The sequence below is a fragment of the Fukomys damarensis genome, unplaced genomic scaffold (genome assembly GCF_012274545.1).
Source record: "Fukomys damarensis isolate Sample0158 unplaced genomic scaffold, DMR_v1.0_HiC HiC_scaffold_33, whole genome shotgun sequence".
Taxonomy (NCBI): domain Eukaryota; kingdom Metazoa; phylum Chordata; class Mammalia; order Rodentia; family Bathyergidae; genus Fukomys; species Fukomys damarensis.
In genome coordinates, this window is record NW_022900945.1 from 17,658,753 (window position 1) to 17,676,110 (window position 17,358).

General features: G+C 34.5%; 1 protein-coding gene across 3 annotated transcripts in view; it reads right to left on the bottom strand.

Moving 5' to 3' along the window:
• The window catches only part of Ttll7 (tubulin tyrosine ligase like 7), a 132,898-nt gene that overhangs the window by 98,674 nt on the left and 16,866 nt on the right, over positions 1–17,358 (bottom strand). For 2 of the 3 annotated variants that reach the window (XM_010613736.2, XM_010613739.2), the window contains exon 1: positions 12,665–12,684. The exons of the other annotated variant lie outside the window; for it this stretch is intronic. The gene's annotated coding sequence lies outside the window, so the exon portion shown is untranslated. Of the gene's footprint in view, positions 1–12,664; positions 12,685–17,358 lie in introns of those variants that run through there. 3 annotated transcript variants of the gene reach the window in all.

Consider the following 17,358-nt stretch of genomic DNA (forward strand, 5'->3'; position numbering starts at 1 on the left):
TTCTTATATAAGAGAAACCACTGGATATTTAATTGTGATTTATTTCACTTAGCATTATGATCTCAAGATGCATCTATTTTCTTACAAATGACTCAAATTTATCCTCCTTTATTACTGAGATATATCTGTGTGTATGCATGGATATGTGTGTGTGTGTGTATATGAATGACATTTCCTACATCCGTTCATCTGTGGTTGAGCATATAGGCTGCTTCCAAGATTGCACTGTTATGAGTTGTGCTGCTGTAAACATAGGTATATAACATGTCTTTCAGGAAGACACCCAGAAGACATATAACTGGGTCAAATGGACACTATTTAGTTTTCTGAGGAATCTCCATACTGATTTCCATAGAGGCTGCAATAGCTTACAGTCCCTCCAACAGTACAGAGAGTTCATTTCCCCCACAACCTCATCTGTATCTGTTGTTTTGTGAGTTCTTCATGATGGTCTTTCCTGCTGGATAAAGATGAAACCTTATGATTTTTGCATTTTTTCAGTGGCCAAAAACACCAAAGACTTTTTCATTTAACCCTATGCCATTTTTACTACTTCTTTTGAGAAGAGTCTATTAATTTTGATTGCCCATTTTTTGAGTGAGTCTTTGGGAAGTCCAATGTTTGAGCTCTTCATATATTCTAGATATTAGGCCTCTGTCAGAGGAATAGCTGGCAAAACTGTTTTCTCATTCTGTAGACTCTTTACTCTGTTGGGCTGCTTCCTTTGCTGTGCAGAAGCTTTCTGATTTGATATAGTCCCACTTGTTGATTGTTGGTGTTATTCTTTGTGCAAGAGAGCTCTGTTCAGGTCTTTGCCTATGCCTCTGTCCTCAGGAGTTTTACCTACTCTATATTCCAGCAGAGTAGATGTATCTATATTTATAACTAGGTCTCTGATCTATTTTGATTTCAGTATAAGGTGAGAGATATAGGTCTATGTTATCTTTCTGCATGTGGATGACCCAGTGACATTTGTTAAAGAGGCTATCTTTTCTTCAGGGTAAATTTTTGATCCCTTTGTTGAAGATCAGTTGGCTGAATGTGTCTGGGTTTGTTTCTGCATCCTCAGTCCTGTTCCATTGGTCAATACTTTTTGTGTCAGTACCACGTAGTCTTTATCGTTATAGCTTTGTAATACAACCTGAAATCCAGGATTGTGATGCCTCCTGTTTTGTTTGTACCGCCCAGGACTGCTTTTGCAATTTTGGATCTCTTCTGGTTTCTTAACAAATTTTAGGATTCTTTTATAGTTCCATGAAGAATGCTGTTGGTATGTTCACTGGGATTGCATTAAATCTATATATCATTTTGGAGATACAGCCATTTGATAATATTGGTGCTGCCTATCTAGGAACAGGGTATGCCTTTCCATTTTCTGACATCTTCTTTAACCCTTTTTCACAGTACTGTCATTTTCTCACTGTGAATAGGATTGTTTTCCAGATTTCTTTCTTGGTGGTTCAGTGTTAAGACAATTTATTCTTTTTAATTATAACAATAAGAAAGTGTACATAAACAAATTTATCTGAATATAAAACTAATTCTCAGAATGAGAACTTGGGTTTTTTCACTTCTAATAGTAAATGTGCAAAATATATACAACAGAGTAATTTTCCCTTCAATATGGAAACATCTAACAATGGGTTATATACAGTCATTCAAACTGACCACATAAAGCTTTTACTGCTTTAAGAATATATAATTGTTTGAGAAAGGATATGAAGTCCTATATTAAATGAAGCATTATTTATTTTACCAAGAATGAATGACAAAAATCTAAAAAGATTTCCTTTAATTTACTAAGCCTAAAACATGTCAAAATTGATTACATTCATTCCCTATCTATGTGTCATATTTAACTTATATTTGAAAGTTCAGAATGTTTTAGAGATATGAAATAAATTAAGAAGCATATTCCAGGATGAATTTTCATGTAGAATATCAATAAAAACTTCCTAAAATAATCTGTAAATGTGGTGACTTCTAAGAGACTAATTACTAAGTAGTACACAAGGATTATGACTGTGAATCACAACATGTTGTGTTTATGTTAGTACTTGGAATATTTGCTATACCACCTCTGAGATTAACACTTTCAGAGTAAATCAAAATGTAAACTAACTGATCCAAGATTCCAGGAATTCAAGCCAAGACTGAGATCATCATTCTAAAAATAGCTAACAGTGAAGTTACAAGTTATATTTGTATGAGATGCAGTTCACACCCAAATAAGAGAAAATCAGGAACACAAGGTACATACTGAATCACTTAAAAGATTTTTCCCTTCAGAGATGAACAGAAAAGAAATACAAAGACAAAAATCCTAGAAATCTCCTCCTAATCAATATGGAAACATTCTTTTACAAGGTTTTGCTTCTTAGTTTGGATGGGTCAGATTTGTAATATCAATAGCATGTCTAGGTAGAAATTCTAGGAAGCAGTTATAAATTAAAGGTATTTACAAATTAAGGAAATAAATTTAGTTCTATCTATCATTTAGTTGTGGGTATTATTCCAGCAGTCTTTTGCAGTTTAGGTTCCCTGAAAACAAACCCTGATAGGAAGATTCAATTGCCAGCAGTTTGAGAAAGTTTAAGACTGTAGAGAAGCAGAACAGGGACAGGAAAGCAGCCAATAAATGGTGTATTATAAAGATTACTACCTTGTCAGAACCTGGAGCTTAATCTCTTAGAAAACTTTGAGAACCAGTATAAAACACACAGCTCCAGAGGTGGCCCAGCAGGGCGAATCATTGGTTGCAGATTGCTGTGGATGTGGGCTAATTCCATGGCACCTTCTGTTCTTCTGGAGCCGGGATGGGGAGTGTGGGGAAGTTGGAGAAGAGGTGGCAAGAAGGGGCCTGGGAAGGCAAAGAAAAGGCCTCCAGGAGAGTCCTCGTAAGCAAGCCCTCAGGCAAAGACAGACAGATTCTGGCAGGCAGTGGGAAGTAGGAAAACTATAAGGAAGTGCTAAATTACAAGGGATGTGGGCAAGGCTCTGCAGGCATCTACTCTATCCCTAAATGTAATCCCCATTGAGATATTACGGGTAGAACCAGATGGAACCTTTATGCAGTGGTCAGGTTACTGTCTGCATGAATGATGAATACATTCATGCAAATACTGGATTAATGATTTAATAGGTTAACAGGCTATCTCAAGAACAGGCATGGTATAAATGGGTTGGGTTTGACAGCTTCCAAGAGACTAATTCCAAAGCAGTGACTCTACCTGATCAGTATTTGATATTATTAGTGTTTTGCATTCTGTTCAAGAGGTGTGCAGTAGTATTCTATTTTAATTTACAAATCTCTATTGACATATTTGTATAGCATTCCATTAATTTATATGCCCTCTATAATATGTTCATTGGTATTTGTTAGTCTCTGGCCTACATTTTAATTGGAATGCTTGCTAATTATTGAGTTCTAGTAGTTCTTTATAGGTGTTGGATAACAGCTCTTTTTGTCGGATTTATCTTTGTGGGTACTTCCTCCCAGTCTGTAGCTTGTCTTCTCATTCCCTTGGCATTGTCTTTCACAGAGCAGAAGTGGTTATACCGCTGAAAGGGTACTACATCTTGACCTGTGTGATGCTTACACAAGTGTATTTAAGCTGGCTCCTTAAGATCTGTACCATTTTTTCTAAATATATTGTCCCTAAGGGGCTGGGGATTTAGCTCAGTGGTACTGAGCCTGCCTTGCAAGTGTAAGGTCCTGAGTCAAAGAAGTCAAACAGCTAAGGTTTGATACAGGTTTTGACTTTGTCCTTGTGGGTTCCAGTTCATGTCCATTTGTTCCTGATTGCTAACCCTGCTATTCACCACCAAACACAGAAATACAAACCCTCCCTAGGTATATCTTCCAATCTATTTAATAAATACCTCGTCCTATGTCATTGAGATTCTGCCTCCCTGGTGGGACTGCAAACAAATCCAAGTGCGTATTAGTATTCCAGTCTTTCCATCTAGATCCTGAGCTACCTTCTCTTTCACTCTCTATACTGTAATTACCCATCATGCCTATTATACAGACTGAATTATTCTCTTCTTTCTGTTTAGAATCCAATCCCACCTGTCTTTAGCCTTTGTCTAATTAGAATCCACCTTCCCTAACATTATTCTCAGTCTCAGGCATCTTTCTTTCCCAGCATTTACCATAGCAGTTTTACATTAATTCTTAATTATTCAATTCTATCCCTCTCATTGTTATAAACTCATAAATAAGAAGACTTATTGGCTCTTCTCACGAATTCCAAGAACCTAGAAAAACACCTGGAATGAGATAAATCCTCAATAAATATTTGTTGAATGAATGAACACTTGTTCTGAGTCAAGCACTATATTAAGTGTTTGGGTTTTCTTTTATAATAGTTACAAAAACACACTGAGACTGATACTATTATTATTGCCATTTTGTAGATAAAGATACATATTTTATATGGTAAGACTGACATCATTCTATCTATAGGAAAGACAGATTAGATCAGCATTGACTCTCTTAATTCCTGCATCCTCACAAGACTAAAAAGTCAACTTAACAAGAATTTTCTTCATTTGATAAATACAAAAGCTGAGATTAAAAGATACTTGATTTAACAAAGGTTGTATGGGGTTCTAGAGGGTCCAGTTCAGGCTTCAAATTCAACCTTCCACTGTTAGTAATGTTGAAGTTCACCAACTCTACCATGGCTGATGTCTACAGTGAGCATTCTGTGTACTATCTCTTTTCAGAGATCAGTGAAGTCATTGGGAATACACCTTAAGGAGTACATAGCTGTATGCTCATTGCAAACAATGCCATGGTTTATTTTTTAGTAGCATCATTTTAACACATCTCAAGCCCTTCAATGAAGGAAATGTAGAGTGGAAAATATGTATATAATATACTATTTATATGTAAAGTGCTTCAAATTACTATACTTAACTTTTCATAAGGAAATGGAAGGTAAAAAATATAGTAAAGGAAGAAAGTATATGTACGAATGTCTGTTTGAAATGTTCATCTGTGTCAAATTGATATTATGTCTTCCCTATACATCATGAATTAAATTTTAATCTAAAATATTTTTTAATTTTTAAATTTCTGGTCTGGAGACTGAATAATGAAAGTCAATTCCATAATCCACTGGGATAATTACACTGATATCCTAACTCCTGATGATAAAAGTGCCCATTTTACTATCTAATAATCAGTGTTGTTTTTATCTCAGTCATGTGCTACTCCATCATCTGACAAAATAGCAAAAACAAAGCAAGTATCTTTTTTATATGCTATGAAAAGCTTCTTTACACAGTGCTTATGACAGAGTAAGCACCATAAAGGGCCAGCTACACAACTGCTGGGATTTAATCAAGGTAACTACACAGGTTTCATGTGCCTTCCATGTTACATAAGTTACATTATAATGTTACATTATAATCTAATATAGACTTGACCAAAAGAAAATTTTAAAATGCTAGTACCTGGGTCCTACACCAAAATTCCTAAAATAATTATTCTGGAATGCAGCCTGGTAATAGGGCTTTGTTAAAGCTTCCCACGTAACTTAAATGTGCAGCCAAGTTTGAGAAACACTGATTAAATAAATGTTATCACTTCATCTCATCCTCAGGAGTTACTTTACTGACTCCATTTTACAGATGAGAAAACTGAGGCTCAGAGAGATTTGGACAGTTCTGGTGGACTCTCAAGACCTTTGTACCATACTGTGTTGCTTTTTGAATGGTAAAAGTGCCACAGTCATTAGTCTGTTTCCCAACGTTTTGAAATTCTACTTAGAAGGAAACAAATACTTCTTTTGCAAATATGCATGCTGGATAAGAAAGGAACCTCGGTTCTGAGCTTTTTTGCTTATTTGTTTTTTGCTTCATTTATAAATATAGACCATGAACCACACAGGGGTCAAGTAATAGACTTAGTGAGTCTCAAGAAACATGTATAATGTTTAGGAGAACATATAAATAAGGAAATCATATTACCACAGATGCAGCAAAAGTAAGTTTAAAAGATATTCTAGAAATAAGACAATCCTGCAAATATCATTCATTTTCTAGTCTTACTTGTAGTTTTCTCTAATGGGGAATTGTCTTCCTTCTCTACCCATCTTCAACTCCATTTAGTTGTTCTCTTTCTTTCCTTCCCTCTCCAAGATAGAATTAACTGTCCTTCAGGTGCATTCCCACTGTGAGAACACTTACCACAGCATGACACAGTTTTAAAGTATTTACTTTAAAGTTTTTATTGGAAAGGGTAGTATTTCTCCTTTGGAGCAAGAAAGACAAAGCCAGAATCTTACATATAGTATAATTTAATTTTTTAAAAATTAGGCATAGCAGCTCTCCAATATTTTACTCACAACATTTTGACATGGAATATAAATTACTGAAAATGAACTGCATCTCCCACCTGTCTGAATAAATCACAAATTACCACTAGAGTGATTTTTAATAATTGGATTATCCATCTAATTCCTAACAAATTTTTCTCAAAAATTACATCCTATTCTCTTACCCATATTAATATAAAATGGACTTTCCTGGTTCATGTTTTATTGCTTGCTTTTAATTCAACAGGCATTCACTGAACAGCTACTAAGTAAAATTCACTAAATAAATTGTGGCTTATTTCTATTTTATAAATTATAATGGAAACAGATTTTTAAAAAACACTAATCCAGGAGAAGCAACAATTTAATCAGCTATACCAAACTATTTCATTACCTATTTCCATTATCATAAAGCCATTTTATCATCTTTCTCCTTTTTCAGCTTAATTAAAATACTGGAACTTGATAATTCAAAAAAGATTTGACAAATAAATATTATGTATGAATACATAGGAATTTTATATCTTATATCCCTGGTCAGCTGGAAGTCATATATATCAGAGTAATATGAATGATTAAGAAGTTGTATATAACAGTGGTGGCAAACTTACAGCATGCATACCAAAGGGTTGTCACTGAAAGCTCTAAAAGATTCCAGTTTGTATGTGAACCACATATAAATCTAAATTGAACCTTGGGGGAAAAAAGGAATTTGATGCATTTTTTGAAAGCTCAGATGGCAGAGTAGAGGGCTGTAGACTCAACAGAAGAAAACAAGTTTAAAATTATAACAGGATAGAAATGAGAATTGAACTTGAAGAATTCCAGTGAACCTGCATATTAACCCATAAAAATCTATTTCAGGAATTCATGAGAAAATTTCTGCATCTTTCTGAAAGAAAAAAAAACTTCAAATTTTCTAATTACAACATACCATACAATCTTAAAATGTGAAGCAGGAAACTATATACCACTTATTTATTTAGGGCTTTTGATCCAAATAAAATAACTTCGCGATCTTCTACTTGACACAGCTTTCACTTAACATTAAAGGCTTAGCTACTGAAGTCAAAAGCCAGCCATGGCTGGCACCGACCAGTGGAAAGCACAGATGACACATCTCTGGAAGAGACAACTACAGCACCCACATTACTGAAGATGGCCAAAGAAGGTGAAGAGTTGGTCATAAGCCAAGTATTTCCTCTTAGAGCACAAAAAGACAGAGTAGACAAGACTCACAGCTTGTTACAACTTGAATTTCAATTAAATTTGGCTCCTTCAGGCCAAAAAAGGAGTACAGATAGGAATATGGAAAGTGTAAAAATATGCAAAACCATACTGCGATTCCATTACGGAATTACAATATATTTATTAAATAAAGCAATATTTTCCTGTTTCAAAGCCATTTACAAGAGTTCTATGACCATGTTACCTAAATATTTGAACTATTCTATAGTTATCATTCCCTGCAGGTAGTGCACAACAAAACAATGAATTTCCTGTTTTGCTCATGTAGAACATCAGTTTTTACATAACAATGATCTCACTTGCCAAATATGCAACTGAACATCATAGAGTTAAAATAATAATCTTTCACCCGTTATGGAATCTGAGGTAGCTGCATAAGTAGACTATCAGGGTAAAAATGATACAAATACCAGTCAGAAAGGGAGATTAAGTTACTAATGTACCCAGGAGGCTATATGAACTCGTGAAGCTTTTCTTTCTCAGCTTCCCAATCCATTTTGATGGCTTCTTACAAACAAACAAGCAAAAAAAAAAAAAAAAAAAAAAAAAAAAAAAAAAAACACAACCAGAGGACAAAGCCTTAACTAGAACTCTATCAAAAGTGTAAATGAGACACATAAATTATAATCACTTAACAAAAAGAAAGAAGGATTACCTTTCTCCATCACCCTCTAGAATGGTATACTGGAGATTCTGCAAGTTATATAGGAGAAATATTCTTTGTCAAAGATCAAATACTGTCATATAAAACACAAGGACTTATCACCTCACCCTAGCAAAACTGGCTGATATCAAAAAGACTAAAGATAACAAGTGCTGGCAATGCTGAAAAAAGGGAACATTAGCACACTATTGGTAGGAATGCTAATTAGTACAGCCATTATGGATAACAGTATGAATGTATTTATAAAAATTAAAATCACCATAAAGTCTTTTCCTATGCCAATGTCTTCAAGAGTTCTGCCTAATTTCTCTTCCAGCAAATTTAGTGTCTCTTTTTTAATATTTAGATCTTTAATCCACTTGGATTTTAGTTTAGTGCATGGAAAGATAAGGGTCTAGTTTTAGTCTTTGGCAGGTTGAAATCCAGTTTTTCCAACACCATTTATTAAAGAGGCTATCTTTCCTCCACTGAGGATGGTTGGCTTCTTTGTCAAAGATTAGGTAGCTGAGTACACCTGGAATTGTTTCTGTATCTTCCGATCTATTCCACTGATCCTCAGGTCTGATTCTTTGCCAGTACCATGCTGTTTTTATCACAGTGGCTTTGTAGTATAGTTTCAAATTGGGAATCGTTATACCCCCTGCCATGTCTCTGTTGCCTAGGACGGCTTTTGCTATGCTAGCTCTCTTCTGGTTTCAAATGAATTTTTGGATTATTTTTTCTACTTCTGTGAAATACACTGTTGGAATTTCTATTGGCATTGCATTGAATCTCTATAGCCATTTTGGTAGTATGGCCATTTTCACTATGTTGATTCTTCCTACCCAGGAGCAGGGAATATCTTTCCATTGTAGGGGAAGTGGGAAGGGTAGGGGAAAGGAAATAAGGGAAAAGAAAAAATATGAGAAAATGAAAAAATGGAAATAAAGTTTTTGTAAATAGGGAAGGGAGGGGAGGTAGAGGGAGGACAGGGGCAAGAGGAAAAAATAAGAACCAAGACCTGTCACGTAAAGGTACAAGATCCCAATGATGAATGTAACTGTACTGTATACCTAAAATGTACCAATAAACTCAATGAGAAAAAAAAATTAAAATCACCACATGATCCAGGATATCCACAGAATTACAGAGGAGCCCAGCAGATCCAGCGGAATCCATTACTGGGTACATATCCAAAGGAAATGAAAACACTATGTCAAAGAGACATTTGCATTCTTATGTTCATTTCAGTATTATTCACAATGGTCAAGAAATACCACAAACTAAGTATCCATCAACAAATGAGTGGATAAAGTAATGTGGTACACATGAACGACTATTCAGCTATGAATACCATTCATCCTGTTAAATCCTATCATTTGTGACAATATAGACGAAACTGAAGATCATTACACCAAGTGAAATATCAGGAACAGAAAGACAGGTACCACATTTACACCAAGTGAAATATCAGGAACAGAAAGGCAAGTACCACATATTCTCACCACGTGTGGAATTTAATGAAGTTGGTCTCACAGAAGTTGAGAGTAGAATGGTGATTACCAGAGATCAGGGACACTGGAGGCAGGAAGGGTGGGAAAAGGTTAATCAATAGGTATACAGTTAGATACAAGCAAGAAGCTCTAGGGCACAGAATGGTGACCAGAGATAATAATTACACGCTGTACATTTCAAAAAGCCAAAAGATTTGAAAAGATTTTACCACAAAAAAAATAACATGCTTGAGGTGATAAATAAATGTATACTGATTTAATATTACAGTGTTTATATGTGTTGAACATTATATAATACCCATTTAATATGTACTAACTTTATGTTTCGTGTATGTTAATTTTTTTAAAACTAAAGATAAAAATAAAGGACACAATAACAACAAAATCAGTCACCTAGTTTTCCTGTGGGAAATTATAAATCTCAATTATGAAAATATGACCCATAAGTAGGTGGTATAAATCTAACATTTCAATATTTGATTTCTTTATAAATCAGATTTTAATGATCAGTTTAAATCAAAATTATATCATAAGACTTTCTAATAAAGGAAGAGGTTCTTTGGCATTTGGAGAGGAAATAATAACTGCTTCTCAGCCTTTTGGCTAAGATCAAGTAGAGAGGAAAGAAATGAGGATGATGACAGAGCATTTATCCAAACGCTTGACACTCTAATCTAGCAGCAATCAAAATGAAAATTCATATATGAAATACTTTTGGTTATTATTAAATTAGTACTCATAATTTCAAATAGTTATGTGGGCAAGTCTATGTAATTCAGTTTTCATTCATTAGTTTAACATGTATCAAAAGTGCCTGATGGACTTGGAATTATGACCATGACTTTCCCACTGGACTAGTTTGGACAGCAAAGACTAGGCAGCCCTCCCTTGGAGGCAGAGAAAAGATCATGCTCCAGTTTCAGCAGCCTGAAGGCACAAAGTGAATCTAAGTCCTCTGTTGGTAGGCTGGGATGGCTTTTAATGACGTGGAAAATGTGTGGAGATTGCAGCATTTACTAAAGGTGAATCATAAAAGAATTACTAATGAAAGAAAATTCTACTCTTAACAAGGACTCCGACATCCCTTCATGATATAAACCCTGATAAAAATATGTATAAAGGGACCTTATCTCAAAATGATAAAAGTTCATTTAGAACAAACCCATAGCCAATATCATACCAAATGTTTCATACTGAAAGCACTCCCTGTCAAGCAGGAACAAGAAAAGGATGCCCCTTCTCACCATTCCTCTTCAATACAGTAAGAACTCAAGACCAGCAAGAGGAATCAGACAAGAGGTACAGATAAAAGGAATACGAACAGAAAGGAAGAAACCAAACTGACTTTATTTGTAAATGACAAAAGACCCAAAAATCTCTACCAAAAGACTCTTAGAACTAATAAATAATTCAGCAAAGTAGCAGGATATAAAATCAACACACAAGAACTAATAGCATTCCTCTATACCAATAACGAACTCACAGAGAAAGAAATCAGGAAAACAATTCCATTCCTGACAATTTCGAAAAAATAAAATCAAACACCTAGGAATCAACTTAACCAAGGAGGTGAAAGAACTCTGTAAGGAAAACTAGAAGGATATTGAAGAGAACATTAGAAAATGGAAAGACATTCCCTGCTCCTAGATAGGGAGAATTAGTACCATAAAATGGCCATATTACGAAAAACAATTTAAAGCTTTATACAAAATATCAAAGGCATTCTTCCCAGAACTAAAATAAGCAACCCTAAAAGTTACATGGAATCAGAAGAAACCCAGAATAGCTAAAGTAACTCTTATCAAAAAGAATAAAGCAAGGGGCATTATAATGCTGAATTTCAAGATATACTATGAAGTACAAAGCTATAGTAATAAAAACAACATGGTATTGACACAAAAACAGACATGTTGATAACAGGATAGAATAAAAGAATGAAAGATTTTGAAAAATCAAAAACCTGTTAGTTTCTTCTAAAAATTAATTTTAAAAGATCACTAAGGGAGCAAACTAACATTCTGGAATGGTTAAGCAATTACTACGTGATTTCTCTCTGTTCAACCTGGAAAAATAGATGTTGAATTAGAGTCTAATTCAACTTCTGAGCAAGAACTTGTACTTAACCGTAACAACACTGTTTTATACTTTGATAGGGATTTGACTGGTAGCTAAAAGAACACATCAGAAGAAATTATTTTAATCTGAAAAAAAATTACTCTTTCCTATAAGAGAAGAGAAGGTAGTGAAAGCACTGCCTATTTTGCTTGTGCATAAGACCGTCCTGAGATGGGCAGCTAGAGTCTCACTTCATATCTTAAGTTTGGTCTGCATCACTCACTGTTGTATGTGTGGAAACAAAATCAGGGTTGATTTAAGAAAAAATGTTAACACTGTGTGTTAATTCTTGTACACTTTAGTGCACAGGCTTTCTGTTCAATTACATATACTTGGTGAGCTCCTCTTGTACTTAACTCAGATAACTCTCTAAAATTATGTGATTCTTCATCTGAATGCAAACAAATAATAGCAGTTAGTTTTTAGGAAGTAAAACTGCATAGATACCCTCAAAATCTCAACTAAGGGGAACACACACACGAACACACACACACACACACACACACACACACACACACACACAGACACAGGATTCACCTTAAAAATGTAGCATCATTTTTTGGACATTTTAATGGTCATTTCTGGAAAAAGCCAGAACAAGAGAGATCTATATACCTGCACCATACCACACTTTTGGTCATAGACACTCTAACACTTATTTCTTCCAACGATGGGGAGCTCAGCCCAGTGAATCCTGTTACTTCTATCAGATGTTGAGAACATTTTGAATTTCAGTATATTATATCCACTTTAAATGACATTATACCAGAAATATTATATCCACTTTAAAAGAAATTATTCAAATCTGAGCTCAGTACAGGAGCAGCTTTGTGCCTCTTGCTTTTCTTGAGGATCAGTTCTTCCATCACTCATTAAAGTTTTGCTTCCCTCTTTACCTGGAAGTTACGAAAGAATTAAAGGTACACCCTAATAAACATGTAGGATTTTAGTGCATGCATCTTTCTAATCTCTTCCCTAATTTAATCTCTTCCCTAGATCACTTGTCTTATTTTTTTCCACTAATACTTTCAATTTATCTCATCTTCTATATCAATACTAATAAAACCAACTTATATCTATAAAACATTTTTATGAAAATCCTGTGAAGAATTTCTAAGTTACACATTTTACTATTATGTAAATTATCTCAATAAATAATTGGAGAAAACTACAAAAGTCATTTACAATCAAATTTTTTTAAAAAGTAACTCAAATATTTTATTGTCTTTTGAATCAGTACTTCATAAATTTTTTGATTACTCCATTCTTGCATGAGTAATCAATGAATTAATATTATTGTTCTACTTGTCATTCTTAACAAAGTACGGTTATATTTTTATATACTTCTTACAGTAAAGTTACAATGGGGATAGTACTGAGAGATGTAATTTTGTGAAGAATTCTACTAGTTTATTGAGTTCTACTAGTTTACTAATTACATTTCTTCCCAGAAAGGAATGTATACTAATGTGGTAATGTAAAAGAAAAAGTATCTTTTGTGAAAATGAAATTACTCAAGAAGAAAGGACAAAATAAGCATATAAAACAACTTGTCAGATGAATGTCATGCACTTGTCAAATGTGAGATGCCACATGCCCACCACGCCTCTGTCTTCACCCTTCTCCTTGCCTTAGCTCTCTTAAATTAGTGATTCTCAAACTCTGGTATACATTCTTAAAAATTATTGTTTTGTGGATTATATATTCAATATTTACCATGTAAGAAATTAAACCTTGCTAAAAGTTTAAAACACTTCTTCACAAATTTTTACACAACTAATAAAACTATCACATATTAATGAAAGTAATTTATTTTTTTAATTGAGTTTATTGGTACATTTTAGGTATACAGTACAGTTACATTCATTATTGGGATCTTGTACCTTTAACATGACAGGTCTTGGTTCTCATTTTTTCCCTTGTCCCTGCCCTCCCTTTACCCGCTCCTCCCCTCCCCATTTACAAACACTTTTTTTCCATTTTTTCATTTTCTCATATTTTTTTCTTTTCCCTTGTTACCCTTCCCCTACCCTTTCCACTTTCTCTACACCTTTAGCTCTTTTCTTCCTATTTCACATTGTCAATTATCTCATTAGGATCATATGTACTGGTGTCAAAGTAATTTATTTTAAAACAATTTCAAAACAAAAAAAGGAGAATGGTGAAATTGTTTTATACTTTATCAAATCTTTTTAATATCTTGCTTCATAGAAGACAGCTGAATTTTTACATATGCTTCCACATTCAAAGTTGTTTCAGTTAAAGTATAATCTACCACAGAGATCTGCAGTTGTGGGGGAAGAAAAGTACTTTAATCCCTTTTTCATGTAATTATGGATATTCTAATTCAATAGCATACCAAAATCCATTAAGTTAGAGTATCTTAGGCTTATTGCTATGTGAAGCCGGAAATTTCATTAATAGATGTATAATTTTCTGTTACACCTAAATCCAATGGCTTACCAAACATCCAAAACAGTCTTGACAAAAAAGAACAAGACATCATATTCCCTACTTTCAAAACATTATATAAAATAAACTGCAATCAGAACAGAATGATATTGGCACAAAAACAGATACATTGACCAATGTAACAGTATAGGAAAGCCAGTAATGGGACTAAACTTTTTTTCTTTTTTCCAGTATGGGACTAAATTCAGGACTCTTTACTTAGAAGGCAGGCACAGTGCCACTGCTCTAAATCCTCAGCCTTCAACTAACCTTTAAGAAAGGTACTAAGAACAAGCAATGGGGAAAGGACATTTGCTTCAATAAACTGGTCTCTTGATCCACTTTCAGCTGCTATAACAAAATGCCTGAAACCAGGTAATTTATAAAAAATAATAGTTTGGGTTTGGTTTTGTTTTTTTAACTCAAGATCCGAGGATTGAGAAGTCCAAGAGCACAACTGTGACATCTGGCAAGTACTTCTTGCAGTGTCATAACATGACAGAGGAAATTAATTACACAGGGAGACAGAGCCAGCTAGCCAGAGAAGGCCACTCCAGCAACAACTCATTTATCCATGAACCCATAAATTCAAAAATAAATTAACCCATTCATGAGGGCTCTGCCCAGTCATCCCTTAAAGACCCCAATTTCAACACTACCACAGTGCCAATCAAATTCAATATGAGTTGTGGAGGGGACAAATCATGTTCAAATCACAGCAATTACATTGATATTCACAAAGAGAAGAATAAAATTAGATCTTTATCTTATACTATGTACAAAGCCAGCTCAAAAATGGATTAAAAACTTAAATGTAGGATCTGAAACTATAAAACTGCTAGAAGAAAACAGGAAAAAGCTACTTGATTTTGAGTAAGGTTTTGCATGTGTATACATGACTCCAAAAGCATAATCAACAAAAACAAAAATAGACAAATGGGATTGCATCAAACTAAGAAGCTTTTGCCCATCAAAGGAAACAATTAACAGAGCAGAGAAAACTTTTAGAATGCAAGAAAATATTTGCAAATTACACATCCAGCAAGGTTTAATATTCAAAACATACAAGGAATTCAAATAATATCAAGAAAACAAATAATCAGATTTTAAAAATGGCCAAAGAATGTGAAAAGACACTTCTCAAAAGAGGACAGAGAAATAACCAGAAAGTATATGAAAAAATGTTCAACATCACTGTGAGGCAAATACCAATTAAAATAGAAACCACTTGGGGCCACAGATTTAGCTCAGTGGTTTGGTGGCCTGCCTTGCAAGCGCAAGGACCCGAGTTCAATCCCCGGTACCAAAAATAAAAAATAAAATAGCAACCACAAAACCATCTCACATCTGTTAGAATGGCTACTATCAAAAAGGTAAATACTGGAGAAGAAGGGAACTCTTACACATTGTTGGTGGGAATATAAATCAATACAGCTACTATGGAAAAAGATAGGGAGGTTCCTCCAAAAACTAAAGTTAGAACTACGATGTGAAGCAGTAATCCCACCTCTGGATGTACTATATCCAAAAGAACTGAAATCACTATGTTTATGGCAGCATTATCCACAACTGGCAAGATATGAAAGCAACCTATGTGTCTCTGTCTTAGTCCTTTTTCTCATCACTGAGATACAATATGCAACAACAACAGCCTATAGGAGGAGAGGTTTATTTGGGCTCACAATTTTGACTGAAAAGCCAAAATGGCACAACAGGGGGACATAGTGAAGGAAAGCTTCTAACCTCCTGGCATCCAGGAAGCAGAGAGAAGGAAGATGAAGAGGGAGACACACCCTTCTAGGCCACATCCCCAGTGAACCTCCTCTTGTGACCAGGGCCCACCTCCTAGCAGCAAGTCAGCTATAGTACTCCAGTAATCAAAACACCTTCCAAATACATCAGGCTTTGGAGGCCATTTAGAGCCAAACCACTACAGTGTCTTTAGACAGGTGAAGAAAATGAAATAAATGTGCATATATAATGGGATACTATTCATTCTTTAAAGCAAGGAAATCCTGTCATTTGTGATAAAATGGATGAATCCAAAGGACATTATGCTAAGTAAAATATGTTAAGCACAGAAGGACAAATACTGGCTGATCTTACTTACATATGAATCTAGTAGAGTTGTACTCATACAGAGAAGGATGACTACCAGAGACTGGGACGGGAAAGAGAAATGGAACAGAAAATTGTTAATAAACGGAAACAAAGCTTCAGATAGACAGGGAGAACAGATTTTGAGCTCTATTGTTCAAGGGGGTGACTATAGTCTAAAGTAATGTAATTGATAGTCATATGACTGTACGTAAAGGCAGAGATGTATCCTGAGAAAAGTATATGAGACAATTCTGTGATCGTAAAAACGTCATGGAGTACACATACACAAACCTAGATTACATCACCTACTACTACACACCTAGCTTGTATAGTACATATGACCAATTGCTCCTAGAATATACACACATATAGCATGTTACTCTACTGAATTCCTCAGGCATCTGTAATACAATGGTATTTATGTATCTGAACACACATCTAAACATACAAAGATACAGTAAAAATATAAGGATGTTTCAGCTCCATTTACAATCTTATGTGACTATCACCATATATACAATCCATGATTATCCAAACACATTATGTAGTATGACTGAATTATCTATTTCATAATAACTAAAGAGTAAATTTCAAATGTCCCACCATAAAAAAATGATAGGTAAACAAAGTGACGGACAGGTTAATTGGCTTCATGTAATCATGCCACTTTGGGTCTACAAATTAACCATACGAAACACAGATACAATGTATCCTCAAAATGCATATAATTATGATTTATAAATCAAAAATGATATTTTGATAACTTTTTAAAAAGCCAATGGTCTATTTTACACTCTGAATAGAACTTTTATCTATGCATAATTTAACATCATGCATCCCTCACTGCAAAACACTGGTTTGGTCAGCTGTGCAGATCTTCAAATGTTGCCATAATCATACAACATGCAAAAATAATCAGTAAATGATGTCATTAGCAAAGTACTTAAATATTGGGATGCTG